Source organism: Mytilus galloprovincialis, chromosome 5 (genome assembly GCF_965363235.1).
Source record: "Mytilus galloprovincialis chromosome 5, xbMytGall1.hap1.1, whole genome shotgun sequence".
In the NCBI taxonomy this organism is placed as follows: Eukaryota; Metazoa; Mollusca; class Bivalvia; order Mytilida; family Mytilidae; genus Mytilus; species Mytilus galloprovincialis.
Window position 1 is genome coordinate 75833704 of NC_134842.1, and position 17966 is coordinate 75851669.

At 32.1% G+C, this 17966-nt stretch overlaps 1 long non-coding RNA gene across 1 annotated transcript; it reads right to left on the reverse strand.

Annotated features, from left to right (window-relative positions):
- Positions 1 to 316: 316 nt before the first annotated feature.
- LOC143076431 (uncharacterized) lies at positions 317 to 12535 on the reverse strand. Its single transcript, XR_012978645.1, has 4 exons — positions 12233 to 12535; positions 4176 to 4342; positions 1321 to 1481; positions 317 to 493 (listed from the first exon to the last, which is right to left on the reverse strand). It is a non-coding gene; the product is annotated as an uncharacterized LOC143076431 (long non-coding RNA).
- Positions 12536 to 17966: the final 5431 nt, after the last annotated feature.

A 17966-nucleotide genomic window follows, 5' to 3' on the forward strand; every position in this document is an offset into this window, starting at 1 on the left:
TTTAGCTTTCTCTGATTTTTGTTCATCCATCCGTCACATTTAAAAACTAACACATGTACACTCGTTGTGGTAATCGTTATTGAAATCCGAACAGCGAACTACATTTGTTTTTTTTTCTTATTCTTCAGTTTTATAGTCAGGTAGTGCAATGAAAACCTATGTTCGTATTTTTATATGAAGAGGTAAAAAGATAGACTCGGTATACTTTTCTTAAAATCAATATCAGCTACTTTACAATAAATCAAACAAAATTAAGTATGATAAACATCCATAACTTAACAGCAAAAAAGTATTCAACATACCATCGTTTAATTTAACCGTATGATGATCAGGACCATATAATATGTATGGGTATTCCCTTTCGGTCAATTTATCGTAGAAACAGGGGCGATAATTAGCAACCGCCGTATCAATCACTACCATCCAAATGGTGTCTTCTGAACAGCCGCCATAACTACTGCTGATGTAGAAATGGCGATCAACGGTTTGGTCGCTGTGTAAAGAAATTAAACAAATATATGTTATCCCATTTATTTAAAGACATATTTATGTTGCACTCCAAATGACCCAAAAAATATGCTTAGCTAAATATTTGTATGAGATTTTATAATTATTTTAGCTTTTGTTGAGTTTTTATAACCATTGGATCGAAGCAACTGCCGGGTGGCATTTCGATCTTGTAGACAGTGTTATTGTAACGACTATTTACAGTACTCTTTATTAAATGTAAATGTATTGGAAACACCTTCGGTTTCCTTTTTCTAGTCATACCTTAGCCATAAGTCGCCGTTTCAGAATCTAATGCATCCTGAGTAACATTTTCAAAAGTGGACACCAAAACGCTGTGATTGGTTTAAAATGTCATACACAATGACAATTTAACAAATGACGTGACGTTATTTTCTTTTTGGGGTACGAACTATGAAATTACCGTGGTTCTTCAGATTCTAAAACAGCAAATTAACAAATTTCTTTTAAGAGTTTGATGTTTTTAACATTTTTTAAATTCCAAGTTTTAAGTTGCCTTCGAACAGCTTTGATTCGTATAAAACGGAAAATAACAAAAATACCAAACTCAAAGGAAAACCCAAAACGGAAAGCCCCTGCTACTGCAACTGCTGATTTTTATGTAGACAAAATGCCAGCCCTTCGATATGTTCTAGCGTATCAACTAATGAAGCTGATATTTTAGTTGATAGTAAATGTCTTGTATTTTACTTATAAAATATATGCAAGTTAACATTTGAACATAATATGTTTAAAATCAATTATTGACATTATAATGGTAACATGCTACTCTAAAGAAATGAAATAATTTACCCATCCATAGAGAAAATGTTGGAGATAGACGTTTGTGTCAGGTCGTTGAAAGAACTATAACACAGCCGTTCCATAGAAAACCAATTGGAACTTGTTGAAAGGTGGCCATCGAAATAGATCCCTACACCCAATTTTCCATTTGAAAATAGCTCAACTTTTACCTAAAATGATAGTTAACTATACTATATTTTCTAAGTTATTGTAATTATCTAAACTAATCAATATCAAAGAAAATTCATATTTTAAGGCTGACTTCATACAGATGCTTCTTATAAAATATTTAAAGAACCTAGCATTATCATTTAACTTTACGATCCGCTATTAAGATAATGTCCACTCACTAAATAATTCAATGTTTGATGACTATTCTGAGCGCATATTTCCAATCGAACTTCAATAAAAGGAACTATAGATGCAGTCAAGTATGCTTCATAAACTTGACATGCATCTAGAAAATGATAATAAAGGTCGGTTGAAAACAATACTTTACGACACAAGAAATAATTTCAGCTTCTTTATTGTGGACTCTACATTTCTGCGTAGCAACATTACATCAGCGCCTGAATATGGAGAAAATCTCTACTTTAGATACAATATTCAAGAGCTTTCATTTTCCATCACAGTTTCTTTGATAGAGGTTTGCTGCTTACAAAGAAGATATAAACTAAAGGTCTCAAGTTAAAGTCATCCGTTTTGAATTTTAACGGACGCTATCACACGATAGTTGACCGTTATAGAATATCTGTTTCACAAATGTCGAAAGACACAGTCCAAAGTGTCGTTACCACCATGCCGTCCCTTTTATCCCGAATTGAACCTGGTTTTATGGCTTGCCAAACTTCCCGCTTATATGGCAATGTTTAAAATACCGCTAAAATGACAAAACTCCGTGACAGGAATATAGTACAAATAAACGCAAGAACACTCAGAACAGATACATACATAAATAAATAATTTAACAGTATATTACAACATGTAAAACGCCGCATAACAACAGACACCTCCCACTAATTTACGACAGTAAAACTTCAGGGTTTGCACTCTTAGTTATTCTTTCATTAGTTTGTACTTTTTATTTTATGAAAAAATAAGCTGACAGGCTAGATTATTTATAAACCATTGATTATTAACTTCATTCCATATTAGTTATCTATAGTAGAAATATATATTTTTGATCCAGTCCTTGTGTGATTTTCGGAAACTTCAGAAATGTTTTTTGACTGAGATCTTGGTATTAACATGATTAAGAAGTAAAAACGATAGATTATGTGTTTTGGTAATGTTAGTGTATATCTTAATATATCATTTTCATGACCATATATTGTACACATTTTTCAATTATATGAAAAGTTAAATTGTTACGGGAAATACAAATTTGAGTATAACAGAATTAACATAAAATGTAAAAAGGTTTACATTTGAAGTTTATAGTCCAAATTATTTTCCAGCTGACAACACTTAAGGTTGCTCGGGTGTCTTCCTCCATCTTGGATTTTGAAGTAGCAGATAACAATTGGTCTAGATCTTTAATAAAATGTGCAAATTTTGAGAGAACTATATAATTTATGTGTAAGACTTGTCATGTTGATATAGAAAACTAAATGTTTTATCATATTTACGGCTATATCTTCTAAAAAATACACAATATTTTGGTTTGATTTTTTTTTTTCAATTTTGCCACATAAGGTAAGATAACCCAGATAATAGGGGAGAAAACTAATATGACGTAATTTTTTATATTAGAAAGTGTTGTGAATTTACCAATTTTTATATGTAGCAGGAAAACAAGTCCAGTGATCCCATTTTTTCTTTTTCTTATCTGAAAGCATGTTATAAGAGCTATTTTCTCACATTTCATCTTAAAAGATTTAAAAATTATATGGTGAAGCTTTCTTTTTATCACACAAAATTGGATTTCCATGCATAATCTATACAAAATTTGACAATTTTGCACAACCCGTAGCGTAAAAATTAGTCCGGTGACCCATACTTTTTATCATATTTTGGAAAAATGCATGATAAAACCATTTGACTAATTATTGAAAAAAAGTATGGATTAAGACCGCCACCCCCAATCTGCTAATGTCGAGACATTTGAAGTTAGCAATCCACTTGTTTTCCAGCTTACAATACTTTACATAAAACTCGTGCCTGCAAACTTTTCATGTCACAAATATGCTTATGTGGAGAAGTTCGTAAAGTTGATCATATTGAAAAAGTATACAGACATAATATTAAAAGAAATAACCCCTCTTTCACTTCACATCACTATGTTGTCGATGGAAACACCTTTGATTTAAACAAAATACTTATATTTTCAACATTAATGAAGTTGTTTTGTACGTCAAAAGTATTTTATGCAATTAAAATATTAACAGATTAATAGCATTTTAGAAGAAAATTAATGCGTATAGAATAAGTTCTTTGTAACTTCAAAGTAGATTGTCTGCAGGAGTAATTTAATCTTAACCTCATTTTTACCTTATTGTAGTTTTAAAAAATGTCAATTATTTGCAATGAAATGTATATTTATCATGTTTATGTTACATGTACATGTGTTAGTTATGTATTGAAAATATATGTTTTGTGGAGGATACTTTGTCTTTACTCATTTCATTTCTAACTGAAGTGTCATATTCTATGTCTTTATGCATTTTTCTTTTGAACATGGTATTTTCTGCCTTTCTTTGCATTATTAAATATTTTTATTCTCCCTTGTCTTCTTTTCATTTCTACATGTTATAGGGTCAACTAATTGTCTTTTTAGCTTTGCACCTAGTATGTGTTTTCAGTCCGTACATAATTGAAGGCACAATGGTTTTGTACTAGATGCTCTTTGATAAATTTCAATGTACCTGGTCAATAATCGACCCATTCCAGTGGTCAATAATCGAACTTCTGAGATGTCCAGCTTTACATGAATCATTAATGTTTACAATTTCTCTCCCCATAGACGGCGTTCTCCAAGTGTCCAGTACTGACTGTCCATTCCCACTGCATGCCACAAATATTGGTTTAAATTCTAAAAATAAAGACCATTCTTATGTTAATTGACATTCTAAAAGGAGTAGGTATGATACGGCTATTTGTGAACCCTTGAACTCGAAAAATGTAAAAGATAATAAATCTATCAAATAACATCCTTAAAACGATCACAATATAGTTGGTCTCTTATAGTAAAAGAAAGGTAAATGAGGAATATCTAATGGGAAATTTCACGACCTTTTTTGTACCAAACCAACTAGACCGTATTATCTGTCTCTTGTGTATCTATATTTGTCATTTTATTTTTCCGTTTTATCATTTGGGTTTTTAGTTTTATTTAATTCTTTCTTTGTGTTCACACGTCCGTGTGGACAAAAACAATCCTAATGATAAAACGGAATTATGAAATGACAAATGTAAACACACACGAGACAGATTATTTGGTCTATATATCAACATTTACGGCTTCAGAAAAAATATCTGATTAAACTTAGATATATTTTTTAAACTGACAACCTATTGTGGCGTTTGGCACATTCAGTTAAAAACATGTATTTCAATGGGTAAATGTACTATTTTTTACTCATGTCAGTCATTTGTTTTTGCACTTATATAAAACAGAACATTATACATTTTTGAAAGACCAAGGAGATAAATCATCTAGCAAAATCCTCAATTTTTATATATTTAGATACGAGAATCAGTCGTTTAGTATTTAAGCACGTACATGTTATATATCCGTTTCAAATTGTTTATGATGACGTGATCTATGAACAATAAAACAAAAACGTTTTTTATGATGATTTTAAAAGCAAATGAGCATAGATCGTCCAATTTTAGGCAACCAGTTAAGTTTCAGTTACTAAAACATGACATCAACAGGACTAATTAAGATGTTGGTGCATAGTATGATGTAACTGAGTCCAAACAAAGAGTTTATAATTTAAAATAGATTGCAGAGATGTGTATTCACAGCCAAAAAGTTATGAGAAAGAACGACTGAAATTAGCATTCTAAAAATGTTCAAGTGACTATCAAGATGATCGTTACAGCAAGTATCGCTAGTGCAAAAAGTAAAATTACAAAAATACCGAACTCTGAGGAAAATTCAAAACAGAAAGTCCCTAATCAAATGGCAAATTCAAAAGCTCAAACGAATGGATAACATTGTCATATTGTGACATGGTACAGACATTTTCTTACGTAGAAAATGGTGGATTGAACCTGGTTTTATAGCTAGCTAAACCTCTCACTTGTATGACAGTTGCATCAAATTCCTTTAAATTTACAACGATGCGTGAACAAAACAAACAGACATAATAGGTAAAAATGTCAAAAATAAGAGGTACAGCAGTCAACATTGTGTTTTAATCTTAATCACTATCAAAATAAACAGATATGTAACAAAAGATGCACCAAAAGGCATCTATGTTAAATCCACTCATAAAGGATTGGAAGATTTTAAGTACTGGGACCGAATCATTACCCTGACAGGCACATGGTTAGCTTAACATTAACTCTGACGTAGAATCGCACGTTTGACTTACATCGGTTGATCTGCATGTAAACGTCACACAGGTATATATAAAATAATTTTGTCGTTCAAAGTATGAACATAATATAGTCTATAATTCTTTTAGGCAAATCCTCTAAATAATCTAAATTCGAGATTTCCCTTGTTTGTTGTGAATTTCTTCTAAAAAGGAGCCACGTCATTATTTATCAAAGAAACACAAAAGGGCATATAGACAAAGCATAAGCAAATATGAAAGCCAAAAATACAAAAATGATCATAGAACAATAACACAATGGCGGTTTTAACAATTTAACTTTGTCAAAAATCAAACATTCTACTAAAATCAATCTAAACTGTTTTTGTCTCTTGCATAGTTTTGACAATTCCAAATATTCTGACTTAGGATCATGTGGTGATTATTGCATATATAAAGGGTTTTTGTTGTTGAGACATGCAACCTTAATTTCAATTATTTGCACGAAATGTTCTACAAACTAGTAACTATCAATTTGGAAAGGAATTTAAACAAGCTGTTCGTATCAAAAAGACGAAGTTTATGAGAGTTCAAAGTAAGTTCAAATTTATACATCATTGGCTTTCAAATATTCGGCTTTGAGCGTTCCTTATGAAGGTAAATCCAGAGAAGCGCTTCAGACGCATTAAATTTATGTGTGTTGTTTTCATTTTTTTCAAGTGTTTATGATATTGATCGTGTGTTTTGAAGAAAATCTGCAAATATCATTTTCTACGTCTTTGTTTTGATTTTGGCGATCAAACTTCTGCCAGAAAACTGAATTGTTTTGAAGTAATTCGGGTTACGGCAAATTTAAGTTAAGTACCTTCATTGTTTTATTTAACGCCGATACAGGTAGCGCAAACATCCTGGAGTAGATAATACTCAGCCTTTGTAAAACGCCATCGGTGTCTTAGCACAAAATTATTGAGCCACGGTTTTGTCAAAGAACGTCTCGTCCTCTTTCTCAAAAAGTTAATCGGAAAGTAGCTGCTGGATCCAGTTCATTTCTACCTTAATCTGTTATGCCTGTTTGAGTTGCTCGACCGATTGTCAGTATAACGGAATATATACAACTGTCATACAAGATGATGGTTTAGCTAGCTATAAACCAAGGTTTAACCTACCATTTTCATCGGAACTAGGTCAGGAATACGGCAGTTGTTTTCACTTGTTTTGTTCGTTGAAAGCGTTTAATTTTGACAGTTTTAATGGACTTTCTTTATTTGAATATACCTTGGAGTTTGGTATTTTCCCTACATAAACTCTTAATGATGTACGCTTCAAAGAACAACTTTTGCTTCGCATTAGATAAGAAAAATAAAAAAAATGTATTAGAATAAGAGGATGTGGTATAATTTCTAATGAGACAATTCTCCACCATAGACCAAATGATATAGAAGTTTACAGCTATATGTCGTCGTATGGCCTTCAGTAATGAGCACAACCCATACCGTATGGTAAACTTCAAAAGGCCCCGGAATGACAAATGTAAAACAATTCAAACGAGAAAACAGGCGGCCTGATTCATGTACAACACAATAAACGCAAATTTAATATAATAAACAGCAACAAACGACAATCACTGAATTACAGGCCCGAGTCCTGACTTGGAACAGGTACATACAGAATGTGTCGGTGTTAAACAGGTTGGCCGGCTCCAATCTCTCTCCCTACCAGTACAACAGAAGAACAATCTATAAAAATCAGTTTAACAAGGCTTACTAAGTAAGTCATCAGATCGATACAAAGCATATAAAAATCCTAACAAAACCCAAAATCCACAAAGTACAGATCTGAGAGTACTCACTGTTACTAAAAGCTAGTTCAAAGTCTATAATGTGTTAAAAATACAATATCTGTCGGCACACATCCATATATGAACTTCCAATTACCTTTGCAAAACTGATCGCGATCTAAGTATATATCTTAATAAATTTATCAACAGGCATGACGTTAATCATTTCGTACTTTAACTGTCACATATTATTTCAGTTTAAACTTTGAAAATATCACATTCGAAAAAAAAAGTTAAATCACAAAAATACTGAACTCTGGAAAATTCAAAAAGGAAAGTCCCCAATCAAATGGCAAAATCAAAAGTTCAAACACATCAAACGAATGGATAACAACTGTCATATTCCTGACTTGGTACAGGCATTTTCTTATGTGGAAAATGGTGGATTGAACCTGGTTTTATAGATAGATAAACCTAAAATCGAATTAATACTCCGGTGATGACTACGCAACATTTATTAAAAAGAAAAATAACAGAAATACCGAACTCCAAGGAAAATTCAAAATAGAAATTCCCTTATCAAATGGCAAAATCAAAAGCTCAACCTCATCAAACGAATGGATAACAACTGTCATATTCCTGAATTGTACAGACATTTCTTCATGTAGAAAAGGGTGGATTGAAACGAAAGTAGATATTGCAACTTGTTTGATTTCTTAAGTTGAACATACAAAGATTGATTACTTATTCAGAAAATCGCCTAGTGTCGCTTATAAATTGCAATCAACAATAGTAAATACAATGTAAACCATTATGCTTATTTTTTTTGATTTTTTTTTTTGTGTTTTTTTTTTGCGTAATGAGCATGATGAGAGGATATAACCTTGTTTTATAGCGAGCTAAACCTCTCACCTGTATGACAGTCGCATCGATTTCCATTATATTGACAACAATGTGTGAGCAAAACAAACAGACATAATAGGTAAAATGTCAAAAATTAGAGTACAGCAGTCAACATCGTGTTATTACCTTCATCACTATAAAACAAATAACTATTTCAACAAAGAAAAACAAAGTGGTATATATAAAACCATATCATTGGAGAAAACCTTCTATGTATAAATATATACAATTAATGAGTTCTAATAATCTTAGAGAATTATGTAATTTGGGTAAATTTATATTTCGTGCACAAAAATTAAGATCTAACATGATGTAATATGTTTAACACATTTCCTTCTGCTAACTATGTATACTTTGTGTAGTTTATATGTTGTATGCCTATAGTTGTTATGACTATGGTAAATAAAGATATATATACACTTTATTAAATGTAACACTTAAGATCGTGTATTTCGAGAAAAACAGTCGTCTTTGTTTATTTACTACAAAATGTAGTATCTGTTTCTTTAAAGAGAACAACATTAATCTCTATCTTCATCATTCAAACGTTGCAAAACTTTTCATTAAATATTCACGTTCGAAAAGGTTAACTGTTATTTCCCTAACGTTTATCATTTCATATAAATTAGGCAATATAAACTTTTTAAAAGTGACGACATCTTTACGAAATTTTAAATAAAACAAACCGATACAGAGATACCAATGCTTTTTATTTCCTACATCAGTGTGATAATGTGGTTAAGATATCTAACATCATATATTTAAGTTTTTGAAAATTTCCGGTATATATTTCATAACTTTAGGTATATGTTATGTGCAGCAAAACACATTTGATTTTCATCAGATGAACATTTTGTTTTATTATAATCGGACGATCCCATCTTTATACGAAATTCAATAGTTGTTTTTGGTTGTGTTTTTCCATATAGTTAAGAATACAGAACAGTACATATATATAAATGATTTGATATTGCTGCAAATACGAAGGATAAAATACATGTTATACATAGTATAGAAAATTTACGAATTTCAGGGACAAAATTGTTTCCGTCTGGGAAAGAAATCGGAGGAATGTTTAATACAATAAAACAACCTATATTCTAACATGTGGAAATTCCATGACTAAGATTTAAAAAAGAAATATGCCTTTATTTGTCATCTTTACTTTTTTAATAGATCGTCAATGATCAGTATTCTGTAGACGAAACGCGTGTCTGGCGTACAAAATAATCAGCCTTGTATCATTGATGAGATCTTTTTTTTATATATGCAAGATAATTTAACGCGTTTGTAAAGAAATCAATCACAGGTATATTTATTATTCATTTTCTATGCATTACCAGAAAACATATATTTCAGTTTGAGTAAATATTGAGTAAATGTTGCAATTTAAAAAACACTCAAACTTCATTTGCTTTCCTATTATGAATCAGATTGTGTCTGACAAATGTTGTACTTAAATTAGTTATAAGGCTTTAGAAATTAACTATTACATATTTATGATATTCATATTGGAAGCGATGATGTTTGAAATTAAATATGGCATATTAAATTACCTTTTATTTATTTTTTGAATTATATTTTTGTTTATGGTGGATATGTTTAAGACCATATGAGTATTTGTTCTGGATCATATGCATACAATTTTTTCAAAATACGAATACGGTCGGACTGTAAGCGTACGGTCTGTCTGAATTTGGTCAAGTTTCTTAGATACAAATGTATATTACAAATAAACATAACTGAAATCTAGAAATAATATACTTAGTCTAGTAAAAGTTTAATTGTAATTGAAAAAAACAACTTTTATACAGATAATATTATAATTTAAAATCACTTTATCTTAATCTGTTTATCACCTTTATTTAGTATGCCAGTAATACATGAAATTGAAATATGCTCACTAAAATTGAAGTTATCTAAAGTAAATATGATACTGGAAGAAAAGTTTTAGAATATTTAGGATTTTTTACTACAAAAACCAGCTGTGTACTTGTTGAAGGAATTTCATGACATGCTGCTGCAAAACAAGCTTTTCTCTTGGTAGAAAGAGATGCAAAACCAAAAGCACATGCATGAATAAAAAATGTTAATGTAAAAATTCTGACGTTTCTTGTGGCAGCAAGACATTATTGTCACCCTATACGAGAATGCCAAAATAGGAATCAAAAAGCCATTTATTTAATTTCAACTCATTGAATGTTCACTTGTTCACTTTATTCATCTAATTTTATTCATTTAATAATATTTATTTGTAAATCTCAATAAAAAATTTGGATAACTGTTGTCTAAAATTAATCATTATGGTCCAAATACATGTATGGTCTAGCTCGTACTAGACCAAATACTCATACGGTCTGGAACAGATATTATACCCTATAGTTTTGTATTTTTCTAGTCTTAATTAAGAAAAAAATCATGGTTTCTTTGTCACTTTTTGTTTTTATGAACTAAAACGCAGAGAATTAATCCAATAAGGTGTTCAAATGATACACGATATTGTACGTTAAAGGCATTGTGTATGGAACAGTCTGTAGATAAAACTGAATATATTTGAAAGATTTTATTTTGTATTTTGAAAATGCGACGGTAGTGCCTTTCATATTTGGTATATTTCTGTTACTGCTGCTGGACTGTTGGTATATGGCTAAATAGGTATTTAGTAGTAGTGTATGCCCTTATATTTTTTACAGTAAGGGGTTTTTTGCTTGTGTTATTCTATTATCATGATTCATGATCTATTTCTTATACTGTATTGTCATTTTGGTCCCTTGTGGACAGTTGTCTCATTGGCAATCATACCACATCTTCTTTTTTATAGACAGCACAATCATGTCAAACCAAAACTGATATAACATAGACACAAAATGAGAGCAAAATAGATTTGATAATATTAAGAAACAACAGTGGTACAATAACTATTTTATACTAATAAAGAGTAAATAAGGATTATGGAACAGACTTACCTGATATTTTTGTTTTAAGGAAATGCCTGTTTATTCGTTGAAAATATAACTTAAATTATGATCAAGGTCAGATACAACTTACAACTTACAACTATTCCATACGCCAAACATGGGTGACTTAATGGTTGTAGTCTCTGAGATACGGACTTGACCACGTAACTTCAACCTTGATCCCTCATCAAGAAAATGAGGTTGAGATTCAGCTGAATTTTATTTGACGGACATATAAAACGTATACCACATACAGTTATCCTATTATTCATAATAAGTGAGTATTTTACTTTACGAAAAAAATCTATTTCAAGTAGTCAATGAACTATTGAAATTGACTCAAGGACAATGGACAAATGACAAACGGAAACTTCGTAACATAAGGTTTTTTTGTGAAAAAAGGTATGAAGCGTCTACCTTCTGAAATGTAAGCTTTTAACGAACAGTTTGTGTCGTCACCGTCGCCGCCGTCGCTACCGTCGCCACCGTCGCCACCGCTGTATTGTTACCCTTATGTCTCGTATTCTGCTACTTTTGCTACTTCCGTCGCAAGCGAGACAAAAATATTTTGTCAAAGGGTAAAATGTAAAAACAAATAAAAGATAAAAACAATTAAAAGATAAAAACAAATAAAAGATAAAAACAAATAAAAGATAAAAACAAAGAAAAAGATACAGATAAAAACAAATAAAAGATAAAAACAAATGAAAGATAAAATCAAATAAAAGATAAAAACAAATAAAAGATAAGATGTTTTTGCTAAATTAAAAAAGAATACAATTCTAATAAAATGTACAAACCTCGTTTGCTGCGTTTTCTGATGAATGTTGCACTTGGTGAGACCAGTGTTTCCGGATTGCATGACGTAGAGAGGTTGCACGACGTCGTCACAGAATCGAAACTTGCTGTTTCACAAAAATCATAACAGCTGCATTGAGAAGCGCACTCCATCAAAGATTTGACGATCACATCCCGTTAAATTAATTTTGTTGAAACGATCCCTTTAGATGACTTTAAATCAAATTTTGTTGTGTTTATAGCTGCACTATCCACTGTGTATACAAAAGGAATAAGAAGACAAGCTATTCTTGTTACAAACATACTTTTCCGTTGTCTAAGAATTCTTGAATATATAATAATGACGTATAAATTGAACCAATTAACACAATGAAAGACAGTTCAGCGTCAATAAAATAACAGTAAATTTAATCAATATTACAAACACAATATAATACATAACACATTAAGTGTTATACAATATATTTTTAAAGGTAACACACTTGTTTTTATAATTAGTTCTTATAAGCCTGCTCGCTTACATTTCAACAAATCATCATTCTTAAATTCCCAGATCATTGATTACATGTATCATAAATTTGGACTTATAATAAAGAAACGTTCGATTTTTCTAAAATAAACTATTATATTCAAGCTTATTTGAATGATTTGCTTGTATCAAGTCATGAATATGATAGTTGTTAATTATTCGTTTGATGTGTTTTAGGTTTTGATTTTGCCAACTAATAAGGGACTTTACTTTTTGAATTTTCCTCGGAGTTCAGTATTTTTCTAATTTTACTTTCTACACCTTTATACAATGTAATTAAACGTTTGGTGATTGTTGAATGCACCCATACCATCCCTTCAAACCTGAGATCAAGGATTCAACAGATACAGTTGAGTCTGCTTCATAACTTGACTTACATCTAGGAATTGACTACAAAGGTCTGTTAAACACAAAATTGGAAGACAAACAAGATGATATTTGATTACCAATTGTGAACTTTCCATGTATATGTCAAAATATTCCAGCATACCTGCTTGTGGGGTATATATCTCGATTTTTATACGGCATTCAAGGGCTTCTAATTTCTGTAATTATTTCCTTGATAGATGGTTGCTACTTACAAAGACGCTGTTGCATCAAGAGTTCCAAGTGGTAAAGTTGAAATTGTCTCTTAATTTTACGGACACAATCACGAACTGGTTTACCGTTATTGAATATCCATTTCAAATATGAAGACGAATAATTATGTTCGAATTGTCGCTATTTGAAATTATACAAAACGACTAATCACCGGGTATGTACGTACATGAGCAAAACGACTGGTGTCACATATAAAGCAGAATCTGCTTTCTCTTCCGGAGCATCGGAGTTCAACACCCATGTTTGGTGTGGTTCGTTTCTAGCTTAATTAGTTTCGAGACGGATTTGCAATTAATGTAAGACTTTTTTGCAATCAAAAAGTGTTCTTCATGAATAATCCTTGCTAAATTTGGCAATTTTTAACAACTTATAAAAATAAAATACAACTTCCTTTTGTTTTAAAGACTGGTAAAATCTAAATTTTTGCAAACAATTAAGAAACTCCATATGAGGATATACATGGTTATAATCGACCTAAAAGTTTCGTGTTTAAGTAATGTCAGATCTTAATGTATATTTGAACAATCAGTCATCAAGTCTGGTGTAGGGATTTTGATTATCTTATGATCGACTGGTCTTATACTCATGTAAAAATGAATGTGGGCGTGGGTTCGAATCCCACATCTGACACCATGTATCGTTATTCCTACGATATGAGAGCAATAAGAAGTCCAAATTAGTTTAGGCACACAAGTATAATTCCGAAAAGTTACATCATCTACGTGTACAACGTCATCAATATCAGTGCTAATATATGGGGCGCATCATAAACATATATATATATATATATATAAGTGCCTATAAATAGCAGCACATGACATACAAATCTATGGGAGTGTGGATTAATCAGTACAGAGATTAATTCAATTACACAAATAAAATTATAGATTGCCTAACAATGTAATTTTAACACACTATTTAGTATGTAAATATAAGAATGTTTAAAATATTTACAAAATGATGAAAATAAACGCAATATTTCGCTAGACCAACTAGCTTTATCAAGCGTGCATCTATCCAGGTGAAATCGGATGTAGATGATAAGAAACTTTTGCAGCTCAACGTCTGTGTTGCACTGAACTGCCTTCAAAATAAGAAAATTTTTCAGCTCAATGTATATGACCTCTTGCATTTAGCTGCTTTGAAAATAAGAAAATTTTGCAGCTCAATGTACATGTTGCACTTGGATTTAGCTACCTTAAAAATACAATAATTGGTTGTTGAAGTTAGCAACGTCCATTGGCCAATATTACGGGATAAAAAGGACGATGCTTTGTTTTAAATTATTCTTTATCTTTCCTGTATCTTTTTTCGTCTTTTTCGTTAAGACCATCAGGTTCTAAAGTGTGGAGTTGGTGGATCCAAAAGTTTTCTCTTCTCCTTCTCGCCGTGGTGTCCCATTCGGTGTTGACTTCTATAATTTGGAAAGTGACATTATCAAAAGGATGTTTCGTTGAACGAAGATGTCTTGTGAGAGGACAGTTTTTGTTGGTTTTGTACGATGAACGATGGTTATTGAGCCGAATATTAAATTTGTCCATTGTTTCTCCCACATACTGAATGCCACAAGTGTCACATGTTAATATATAAATTGAGTTCTCCGTTTTACAGTTGGAATTAGAGTAGATGGTATAATTTTGTTTAGTAACGGAGCTGATGAAAGAACTGCTTGTATTGGCAGCTTTACAACACAAACAATTCCTTCGACCACATTGTTTGTAGCAACCGGGCGATGGATTAGGCTGCTTGGTTAATACAGATGTCACTAATTTGTCACGGATGTTTTTAGGTCTTCTGAAGGCCATGACTGGTGGTGAAGAAAATACTTTTTTTAGATTTAAATCATTTTCTATAATTTTCCAATGCTTCTGAACAATGGATGACACATTTTTAAAATCAGGATGGTAAGTGAGTACAAGGGGTGTTCTGTTAGCTGCATTATTCTTATCTTTGTACTCAAGAAGTTCTTGGCGACTAGTTTTGTTTGCTCTTTCGAAAGCGCTATCAATAATGTTGTTATTGTATCCTTGAACAACTAGATGTTTACGAAGTTGTCCAAGTCTAGCATTTTTCGTATTTTCAGTAGAGCATATTCTCTTGATTCGCAATGCCTGGCTGAATGGGATACCACGGGAGCAGTGTTTAGGATGGCAACTTTTAGGAGAAAGGAATTGATGTTTGTCCGTTTGTTTGGTATGAAGGTCCGTTATAATGGTTCCGTTCTTGATGTAACTCGTAGTATCGAGGAAGTTTATTTTCTCCATAGATGATTCATATGTAAATTTTATTGAATGGTGGAAAGAGTTGCAGTGTTCTAGAAATTCATTAAGATGTTCTTGTGAATCTGTCCATTTGAAATCAATATCGTCAATGAATCGGAACCATGATAAGGGCTGATATGGAGCACTAGCCAAGAGGCGTTTTTCAAGTTGGCCCATAAATATGTTGGCATATGACGGTGCCATTTTTGTGCCCATACTAGTACCGTCTATCTGGAGATAGTGTTTTTCATTGAAAGAGAAGTTGTTATTCTCCAGTACTAGTTTCAGAAGTGTAACAAGGCACTCAGTAGAGGATTTTTTTCACTACGAGTGTTCCATGCCTCTTCACAGGCTGCTATTCCTTCGTCTTGTGGAATGTTGGTATATAAAGAAGACACGTCCATGGATGCAAGTATAGTATTGCTTGGTAAAGGATTGAGGCTTTCCATTTTGAAAGCCTCAATCCTTTACCAAGCAATACTATACTTGCATCCATGGACGTGTCTTCTTTATATACCAACATTCCACAAGACGAAGGAATAGCAGCCTGTGAAGAGGCATGGAACACTCGTAGTGAAAAAAATCCTCCTACTGAGTGCCTTGTTACACTTCTGAAACTAGTACTGGAGAATAACAACTTCTCTTTCAATGAAAAACACTATCTCCAGATAGACGGTACTAGTATGGGCACAAAAATGGCCCCGTCATATGCCAACATATTTATGGGCCAACTTGAAAAACGCCTCTTGGCTAGTGCTCCATATCAGCCCTTATCATGGTTCCGATTCATTGACGATATTGATTTCAAATGGACAGATTCACAAGAACATCTTAATGAATTTCTAGAACACTGCAACTCTTTCCACCATTCAATAAAATTTACATATGAATCATCTATGGAGAAAATAAACTTCCTCGATACTACGAGTTACATCAAGAACGGAACCATTATAACGGACCTTCATACCAAACAAACGGACAAACATCAATTCCTTTCTCCTAAAAGTTGCCATCCTAAACACTGCTCCCGTGGTATCCCATTCAGCCAGGCATTGCGAATCAAGAGAATATGCTCTACTGAAAATACGAAAAATGCTAGACTTGGACAACTTCGTAAACATCTAGTTGTTCAAGGATACAATAACAACATTATTGATAGCGCTTTCGAAAGAGCAAACAAAACTAGTCGCCAAGAACTTCTTGAGTACAAAGATAAGAATAATGCAGCTAACAGAACACCCCTTGTACTCACTTACCATCCTGATTTTAAAAATGTGTCATCCATTGTTCAGAAGCATTGGAAAATTATAGAAAATGATTTAAATCTAAAAAAAGTATTTTCTTCACCACCAGTCATGGCCTTCAGAAGACCTAAAAACATCCGTGACAAATTAGTGACATCTGTATTAACCAAGCAGCCTAATCCATCGCCCGGTTGCTACAAACAATGTGGTCGAAGGAATTGTTTGTGTTGTAAAGCTGCCAATACAAGCAGTTCTTTCATCAGCTCCGTTACTAAACAAAATTATACCATCTACTCTAATTCCAACTGTAAAACGGAGAACTCAATTTATATATTAACATGTGACACTTGTGGCATTCAGTATGTGGGAGAAACAATGGACAAATTTAATATTCGGCTCAATAACCATCGTTCATCGTACAAAACCAACAAAAACTGTCCTCTCACAAGACATCTTCGTTCAACGAAACATCCTTTTGATAATGTCACTTTCCAAATTATAGAAGTCAACACCGAATGGGACACCACGGCGAGAAGGAGAAGAGAAAACTTTTGGATCTACCAACTCCACACTTTAGAACCTGATGGTCTTAACGAAAAAGACGAAAAAAGATACAGGAAAGATAAAGAATAATTTAAAACAAAGCATCGTCCTTTTTATCCCGTAATATTGGCCAATGGACGTTGCTAACTTCAACAACCAATTATGTATTTTTAAGGTAGCTAAATCCAAGTGCAACATGTACATTGAGCTGCAAAATTTTCTTATTTTCAAAGCAGCTAAATGCAAGAGGTCATATACATTGAGCTGAAAAATTTTCTTATTTTGAAGGCAGTTCAGTGCAACACAGACGTTGAGCTGCAAAAGTTTCTTATCATCTACATCCGATTTCACCTGGATAGATGCACGCTTGATAAAGCTAGTTGGTCTAGCGAAATATTGCGTTTATTTTCATCATTTTGTAAATATTTTAAACATTCTTATATTTACATACTAAATAGTGTGTTAAAATTACATTGTTAGGCAATCTATATATATATATATATATATATATCGTTACATCTCCTTTCTTAAGTAAAATCTTTAAATTTCTTGTTCTCAA